Here is an 8,480-nt window from a genome sequence, read left to right as displayed (position 1 = left end):
TTGGGAACCCCGAAATTGAAGGGCAGAAGATGCAGGTCCTGCTTTGAACGAATTCGACCCAAGCCTTCTTTCAGCCAGAGACAAAGTTTATTAAAAACAGTCATTGAGGTGGGTGAGATTTTAAGAATCCACCCTATTGGCTAGATTTTAAGAATCTGAGCCTTTGTAATGAAAATGATGGGGTGCTTGGGTGCTTGTGCTTGGACTTGGACCTCAATTTCTCCCTAGTCTCAGAAACGCTGTCTGTGACGATTTTTCCCCAGTCCAAGTACACTGTGCCTAGCAATTAACTCATGAGTGGGCCCCAGCAAGACCCTTATCTCTCTCCCTGGTGCAGCTACACAAAGCTGGGTGAGAGAGTGCTGGGCTGCTCAGGCCCCAGCCCTAAGATCATGTCTCTGGAAGCCTTCCAATTCCTTAGTAAGCTTCTGTCTTGTGAGAAAACTTTCCCTTGTTGCAGAGCATTCTCTAATCAGGACAGAGAGAAGGGTGTCTTGTCTAGCCCAAGGAGTTTTGTCCCTGGCTGGTCCAGGGACTCTTCCTCCTGCCAGATTCCCAAGATCCATGCCTCTGACATCTCCCTCCATGTCTGGTATACTCCCTACACTTTCCCATTCATAGCTCCCAAAGACACCTAGACCTTTATATTACCTAATCAGTATCCCTAGCATTCCTTTCCCATGCCCTTTTCCATAGAAGCCCTAGCTCCATCCTCAGTCTCTTGCAGGTTCCTTAAGAATCCTTGCCCGCTGAAAAGCGTAACAATAAACTTTTTGCCACCTTGAATTAAAGAACGCTTGAGTCTGTGAATTCATTCCAGATGACCCCGTCCTATACTCTGGTCTTTGAGGGGTCTCAACCTCTCAGACTGCAACAAAAATACAACCAGCCAGACTCTTAAGGAATCTGTTCGGTTTAATGGGGCCAAGATGGACACTTACGTACACCGGTCAAAGAGTGGCAAATAGCTTGGGTGACTGGGAGGTAACAGAGAAGGACCTGAAAGGGCCAGGCACCGCAGGTGAACACCAGGGACCTGAGCCATGTGGGACTTTCAGGGGCCCATCAGTAGTGCCCCATCACTGCCACCAGCCTGGTGTGGGTTCTCATCATCTCATGCCTGGACTATTTCAATAGCTGCTGGTGGGTCTGCCCACCTCAAGTCTCTCCCCATTCCAGTCCATCCTCCACTCAGCCACCAAAGTGATTTTCCTAAAGCACAGGCCTAACCATCATTCTTCTACTCAACTCCAGTGCTGCCCTGTTGCCTCCAAGAGCAAATACAAAATGCTCAGCCTGACATTCAAAGCCCTTCAAAACCTACCCCATCCTGCCTTTCTAGTTATCTTACACCTACTTCCCCAACGCCTACTCTTTGATCCAGTAACACTGGCCTCTTGGCTATTCCATGGACAAGACACTGCATTTGCCAGCTCTGGGCATTTTCTCGGGCTGTTTCTCATGCCTGCAATGCTCTCTCTCCTGGTCAGACTACTACTGACCTTCCTGGCTTCCTTGAAGTCCCAACTAAAATCCCATCTTTTACAGGAAGCCTTTCCCAATTCCTCTTAACTCTAGTGCCTTCCCTATGTTAATGATTTCCTATTTATCCTGTATATAGCTTGTTTGTATATATTTGTTGGCGTGTTGTCTCCCCGACTGGTAAGCTCCTAGCAGGCAGGGGCTGTCTTATATCTCTTTTTGTATCTCCAGTGCCTGGCACATAGTAGATGCTTCATAAATGTTAATTGATTGGTAATGTGGCTCCTTCCTAACTTTGCAATCTTCTTTCTCTTTCTTCTCATTCACACACCTCTAGGTCCAGCTACCCTGGCCTCCTTGCAATTCTTCCAACACAGTATTCCATTTCCTTTCTCTGGGCCTTTGCCCTGGCCGTCCTTCGAGCCTGGAACACTCCCCCCACCCGCCTCCACCTTTGTGTCCCTGGCTTCTTTTAAGAATTGGCTCAAGTCCCACCTTCTATAAGAGGCCTTTCCCAGTCCCACTGGCTGCTGGTGCCTTCTCCTCTGAGATCCTCTTCCATCTCCTCTGTACATCTCTTGTTCATACCTCTCTCTATTAGAATGTAAACTCCTTGAGGGTGGGGACAGTTTGGCTTTCTTTGTATCCCTGGTGCTTAGTAAGTGCTGACTGACTACTTGTTGTCTTGCCTTTTCAATCCAGTAAATAGACTGAACATCTGCAGTGTGCAAGGCGCTGGTACTGGGTACAAGAGACAGGAAACAGTCCCTGACCTCAAGGAGCTTATGTTCTAGGCATCACGTTAGGGGGCACAATGGATAGAGTGCTGGACCTGGAGTCAGAAAGATAAGAGTTCAAATACTCCTTTAAACACTTATTAGCTGTGGGACCCTGGGCAAGTCATTTAACCATTGTGAGAAATGAAAGAGTTATAAGAAATCAGCACAGACAGGCTAACTTCTCCGTGGGGGTGGGGTGGGGGAGTGACAACACAATTCTAGTCACATAATGTATGTTAAGGGTTGTAGAAGATTGTAACCCGGAAGGATTAGGACCAATCTTGATCCAGAAGGGAGGAGTTAGGCAATTACTAACTATAAAGCTTGCTCTGGCTTCTTATGCGTGCATTTCTCCCCTTCCAAGGAGGTGTGCCCATGAGAATCGAAGGGACGCACTTCAATCTCTTTAATAAAAAGTCTTTGAGACACCCGGTCTTCGGAACTGAGTGTGGGGTCATCTTTATAGCACCTTTGTCTAAACCTTAGTTTTCCATCTGCAAAATGAGAATAATAATAGCACCTACCTTGCAGATTATTGTGGGGATGAAATTAGATATTTGTAAAGCACTTTGTAAACTTTTTAAAGCACTATATAAATATTAGCTATAATTATTATATTATATTATATAATTGCATATAATTATATCTAATTATAATCATTGGGGGGTGAGTGGAGAGAATATAACATGAACAGGTAATACAAAGAGTTTTGCTGTTTTTGTTCACATTTGTTTCAGTGACACTGGCCTCTTGGCTGTTCCATGAACAGAGCACTCTATCTGTCAGCTCTGGGCATTTTCTTTGGCTGTCTCCCATGTCCAGTCAGTGACCCAATCCTATCCACGGATGGAGATCAGCATCTGGTCCATAGCTTAAGAGGTTAAGTGACTTGTTCAGTAGGAAGGAAGGAAATAAGCATTTGTTAAGCACCTACTATGTGCCAAGCATAGTGTTAAGTGCTTCACAAATATTATCTCATTAAATCTTTCTCACACAACCCTTGAGATATAGATGCTATCATTATCCTTATTTTACGTCAAAGAAACTGAGGCAGAGTTTAAGTAACTTGCCCCGGGTCACAGAGGTAGTGTTTGAGGCTTCATTTGAACTCAGATCTTCCTAAGTACAGGCCTAGCACTCAGTCCACTATGTCACCTAGCTGCCTTTTGAACTTAAGTCTTCCTGGCTCCAAAGTGAACCCTTCACACTGAGGCTTTTGCTAGAAAAAGTATATATAAAGTAATGACAAGAAGCAGACAGTACTAATGATGGGATGGGATAAGAAAAGGAGTGTAGGGATCAGGATCACAGAATCAAAGAGCCGCAAGGGACCTCCATGGTAATCTACTCAACCTTCTCTGTTTAGAGGAAGAAAATGGAGAAGGACCAGAGAAGTTGGACATGGAATGTGAACTTGAGCCTTGGAGGAAGGGATTCTAAGGGTGTGTGTGTGTGTGTGTGTGTGTGTGTGTGTGTGTGTGTGTGTGTGTGTGTGTAGAACAGGGAAAGCCTGTGGAGAAGAGAAATGGGAAATAAAATGTCACAAGGTGAACCAGCTAGCAGGCAGGCCCATTTGGCTGGAACAGCATATGCCAGAATGGGCAGTAATATGAAATAAGACTGAAATATAGAATATAAGATTAGATTGTGAATTCCTTGAGGACAGGGACTTTTTTTTTTGCCTCTTTTTGTAACCCTATTGCTTAAAAATGTCTGACACATAGTAGGTGCTTAATAAATATTTACTGACAGACTGTAAATTCGTTGAGAGAAAGGCTGGGTCTTTATTCATCATTTTATTTCCAGTGTCTAGGGCTGCATGAAGTAGGTGCTTGAGTAATGGTTGTTGAATTAAATTCAGTTGAATAAACATTCTGGATGCCATCTTGTTCAGGTGAGAAACTTCCCTCTTTTACTGAACATTTTCCAAAATCTATTATAGGATGTTAGAATTGGAAAGACGTTAAAGATCATCCAGTCTAACTCCCTCATTTTACAGAGAAAGAAACTAAAGCCCACAGAAGGAGCCAAGCTCAGTCCTTCTGACTCTCGATCCAGAAGATCCACCAATCTCTTCCTAGAGGTAGCTAGTGGATAGAGCATTGGGCCTGCAATCGGGAAGACCAGAGTTCAAATCTAGCCTTACTTACTGGCTGTGTGACCTTAGTGAGGTCATTCTGTCTACCTCAGTTTCCTCAACCATCAAACGGGGATAGTAATTGTACCTGCCTCCCAGGGTTGTTCTGAGGATTGATTGAGATCATTTGTAAAAGCTCTTGGCACATTGCCTTGCACATAGTAAGTGGCATACAAAAGTTAGCCCTTACTATTATTCACTTTCCCCAGGGACAAAAACCAGTGCTATAGAGGTAGCAAAGATGCTAAAAGATGGGGAAAATAGTGTCGGAGGGGGCGTGGACAGGCAGCTGGTGCCGACAGAGCTGTGAGCTGGCTCAACTTCTCTGGAAAACAATTTAGAGCAAAGTTACCGCGTTGTTCACAACCTTTTTCTCCAGAGATCCCACCAAAGGGACTGTGTTGTGAAGGACATTACTGGTAGCAACAAAAGACTCAAACGTACAAATATGTTCGTAGCAGCATTTGTGGTAAGAAAAACCTGTCTAACGCTTAAGTGGGTTGAATAAGACTGTGGTATATAAATGGGATATCACTTCCTCATGAGGAATGATGAATATGAACTCACAGACAATATTGGGGAGACCGACATATCTGACGCAGGAAGGAGAGCAGAATCCAAAGAACAAAATTTATGTGGTGATATACGTCCCCCACACCCTCTTAATGCTAGTGCCTTTCCTCTGTAAATGATTTCCTGTTTATCCTGTATACAGCTTGTGTGTACATGTTGTGGTCTTCCCCATTAGACCGTGAGCAGCTACTGCTCTCTCTGTCTCCAGTACTTAGCACAGTGCCTGGCACTACTACCTTAGGCACTCCATAAATGCTTATTGACCAAATAATATAACAAATCAACAAAACTTGGGTCAAGTTCACCAGTCAATGCCGGTGCCACGTGGTCAGAGTGAAAGAACGCAGTCCTCCTTTTGGTAACAATTGCTAAGCTGTGTTTTGGGAATGTTTTTCCTACGGGGGTCTGTTGGGAAGTGTTCACTGTGTCAAAACTAAATGTATCAATAAACTTAACAGACCACTTGTGCGTTGGTCTCCTGCACCCAGATGTGGGTTGACAGAAGCTGGAGAAGTCGAGGCCTCATCCTGTCCCATGCCTAGAGTGCCTACCTGTGCCTGAATAACTCCTCCCCATCTGCCAACGCCCAGCTCAGATCCCCACCTTTAGCAGGAGACATCGACTCCCCTCCACTTTCCTCCCTGCTTGGCCAAATGTCTGTCAAGTACTTACTGTCAGTACTCACTCTGATGCTCTCCCTTATTCTCTACCATGGCTGGGCTCCCTAGTCCCTGGTTGTGAGTTCCGTAGGCTAGCACCTCGCAGCTGGCTGGCAAAACCAGGAGGAAAGAGAGGGTCAGCGACTGAGTGGTTTGGCTTCTTTCTGTCCTCTCTGGGCTCTTAGAACAGCAGGAGGTTCATATTCCAAAGGATATCTGTGCGAGTATTCTCTCCAATTCAAGTCAACACTCAGTGGGTGTGGACAAAAAATTCATCACCTGGTGGCCAGACCTCCTTACTTTGCTAATAATAGATGACATTTATATAGCACTTTATAGAAATGATATTATTTGATCCTCACAACCACTGTTTATGGACGAAGAAATCCAGACAGGTTAAGTGACTTGCCTGTGGTTGCACAGTCAGTAAGCACTGCAGGTGGGATTCATTCCCAGATTCTTCTGTGGTCCTATGCCACAATGCCTCAGCTAGGCTGCCGAAATTAACTTAACAAATGCTTATTACACATTTACTATATGCAAGGTTCTGTGTACAGCACTGGGTTGCCCTTCTAGGGGGAAATAGCTTTTGGTCTGATCTAGTTGCTAGTACCTCTGTGCTTTGGGTTTTCTTTTTGACAGGCCTGCGATTTCATAGCTGCAGGGAGCTCCAGATGAGAAACTTCTTCCACTAATGCAGAACACTTGCCCTGCAATTTATATTCTTGGAGGTTCCTGGGCACCCTGAGAGGTGAAGACTGGCCCATCGTTACACAGCCAGTAGGTAGGTGTCAGCATCAGGAACTGAATCCAGGGCCTCCTGACTCTTAGGCCAGCTTTCTATTCACATCATGCTGCCTCTAGTGGACTTTGATCAGAAATACTTGTGGTAAAGATTTTTTTCTCTCCCAACCAATCTCTCTTTTATCTTAGTTGTACTGATTGCTTTTGTGCTATAGATTTTAAATTTCATGGAACTGGAATTTATCTGTTTTATCTTTTGTGATTCCCCTATTTCTTCTTTGGCCTGTGAAAGGCTCCACCTTATTCTCAAAAAAATTTATCATTTCCTCCTCACCTTTACCCTAGTTTTCTTTAAGTTCATGTGCCACCTTCCAGATGAAGCCTTTCCCCTTCCCTACACTGTACATTCTGCTGCACCCCCCCAAGCTAGCTGGTAAGCTCCCTGAGAGAGCCTGTCACCCCCTCACTTTTGTCCTGAAATCCCCAAAGCCCAGCACAGTGCCTGACACACAAATCACTATTAAATGACAAGAAGAATCTTGGTCTCCTCCCTGATCCTCTAATGTTATTTCCATCGACCCAGATAACTAACCTCGTAGAATAGCTTTCTACACGGCATTTTAAAGATGCTTTGACAGCCCAGGTTTGTAGCATTCAAAGGCTCAGAACTCATGTTCTTACCAATGCCTTAACCAGTTGGACAGAACAGAAAGAAAAGTGGACTTAGGAGCCAGAAAACATGGGCTCCAGTACAGGCCCTGGCACTTACTGTGTGACAAGAAAATCCAACTCAACCCAGTACTTAAGTACCTACCAAGTGTACAAAGTACTGTGCCATGGGATACTAAGACAAAGCAAAAAAAAAAAAGGTCCTTTTAACAGGGGGATTTCTTTTTTTGTTTTTTGGCGTGGGGGGAGTAGGCAGTAGTGATTGCCAGCTGTCACTTTGATTTCTTTGCTAATGAGGAAACTCCCTTTGCCAACACAGGCAGCTGGAAAGTTGGCTGGGATATAGAGGTTAAATGACTTAAAACCCAGCCCTCCTGAACTGTGCAATTCAGTCAAGCTGGCCTTTTCTGCATTCCTCAAATGCAGTACTCCATCTTGCATCCTTATGACTCTGCACCGGCCATTCCATATTCTTAGAAACCACTCTCTCCTTATCTCCATCTCTCTTCAAGATGCAGCTTGGGCACCATCTTCCACATGAGGCCTTTCTATCCTGGTACTCCAACTCCCATTGCCCTTTCTCCTAAGCTACCCTGTATTTAACGTGTGTGTGTGTGGTGTGTGTGTGTGTGTGTGTGTGTGTGTGTGTATAAACACGTGTAATTATTCACTTTTTGCTTTTAAATGTATTTTTTTTAAAGGCAGTTGGGGTTAAGTGACTTGCCCAGGGTCACACAGCTAGTAAGTGTCAAGTGTTTGGTCTGAGGCCGGTTTGAACTCAGGTCCTCCTGACTTCAGGGCTGGTGCTCTATCCACTGCGCCACCTAGCTGCCCCTATTATTTCCACTTTATGGGTGAGAAGACAGAGGTAAAGTTAGTTGCTCACGGTCAAAACTCATAAGTGCCAGGGGATGGAGAACTCTGCTGGGGACATGAACCTATGTTTCTCCTGACTCTGAGTCCAAAGCTTTTTCCACTTTTTTCCAAAGCTGTCTCCCCTTGTTGGTAGCTACATTAACAGGTCATCCATCCAACTTCACAGTCTTTCACGGACATCTCCCCAATCCCATCTCCAGCAAGTGGCTCTCGAGCTTTGGCTGTAGAGACCCAATGACATCTTCCCAAGGCAATCCAATCCTACTTCTGAATAGCCCTGATTGTTGGGAAGATTTTGCCTCCATCAGGTCACAGGCTGCCTATCCCCTCCCCACACTACTCCTTGCTCTGGCCACTAGGGTCTAGGAGAACAAGGGTAGCCCCTTTCCCATTTGGTGGACTTTCCATCAGTATGCAGAGAGTGAAGATGCTCCCCCCACCCCCTAATTTCTCCCCTGATGAACCCATCAGCTCCTCTCCCTTCCAACTTTTTGAAGGACCACTCAGAAGGAGCTTTATTTCAGTACGATAGAAATAAATGAATGACATGTGGAGACAGGC

The sequence above is a fragment of the Phascolarctos cinereus genome, unplaced genomic scaffold, assembly GCF_003287225.1.
Source record: "Phascolarctos cinereus isolate Bilbo 61053 unplaced genomic scaffold, phaCin_HiC Scaffold_4;HRSCAF=312, whole genome shotgun sequence".
NCBI classification, from domain to species: Eukaryota; Metazoa; Chordata; class Mammalia; order Diprotodontia; family Phascolarctidae; genus Phascolarctos; species Phascolarctos cinereus.
Note: the sequence above shows the minus strand (reverse complement) of the source record.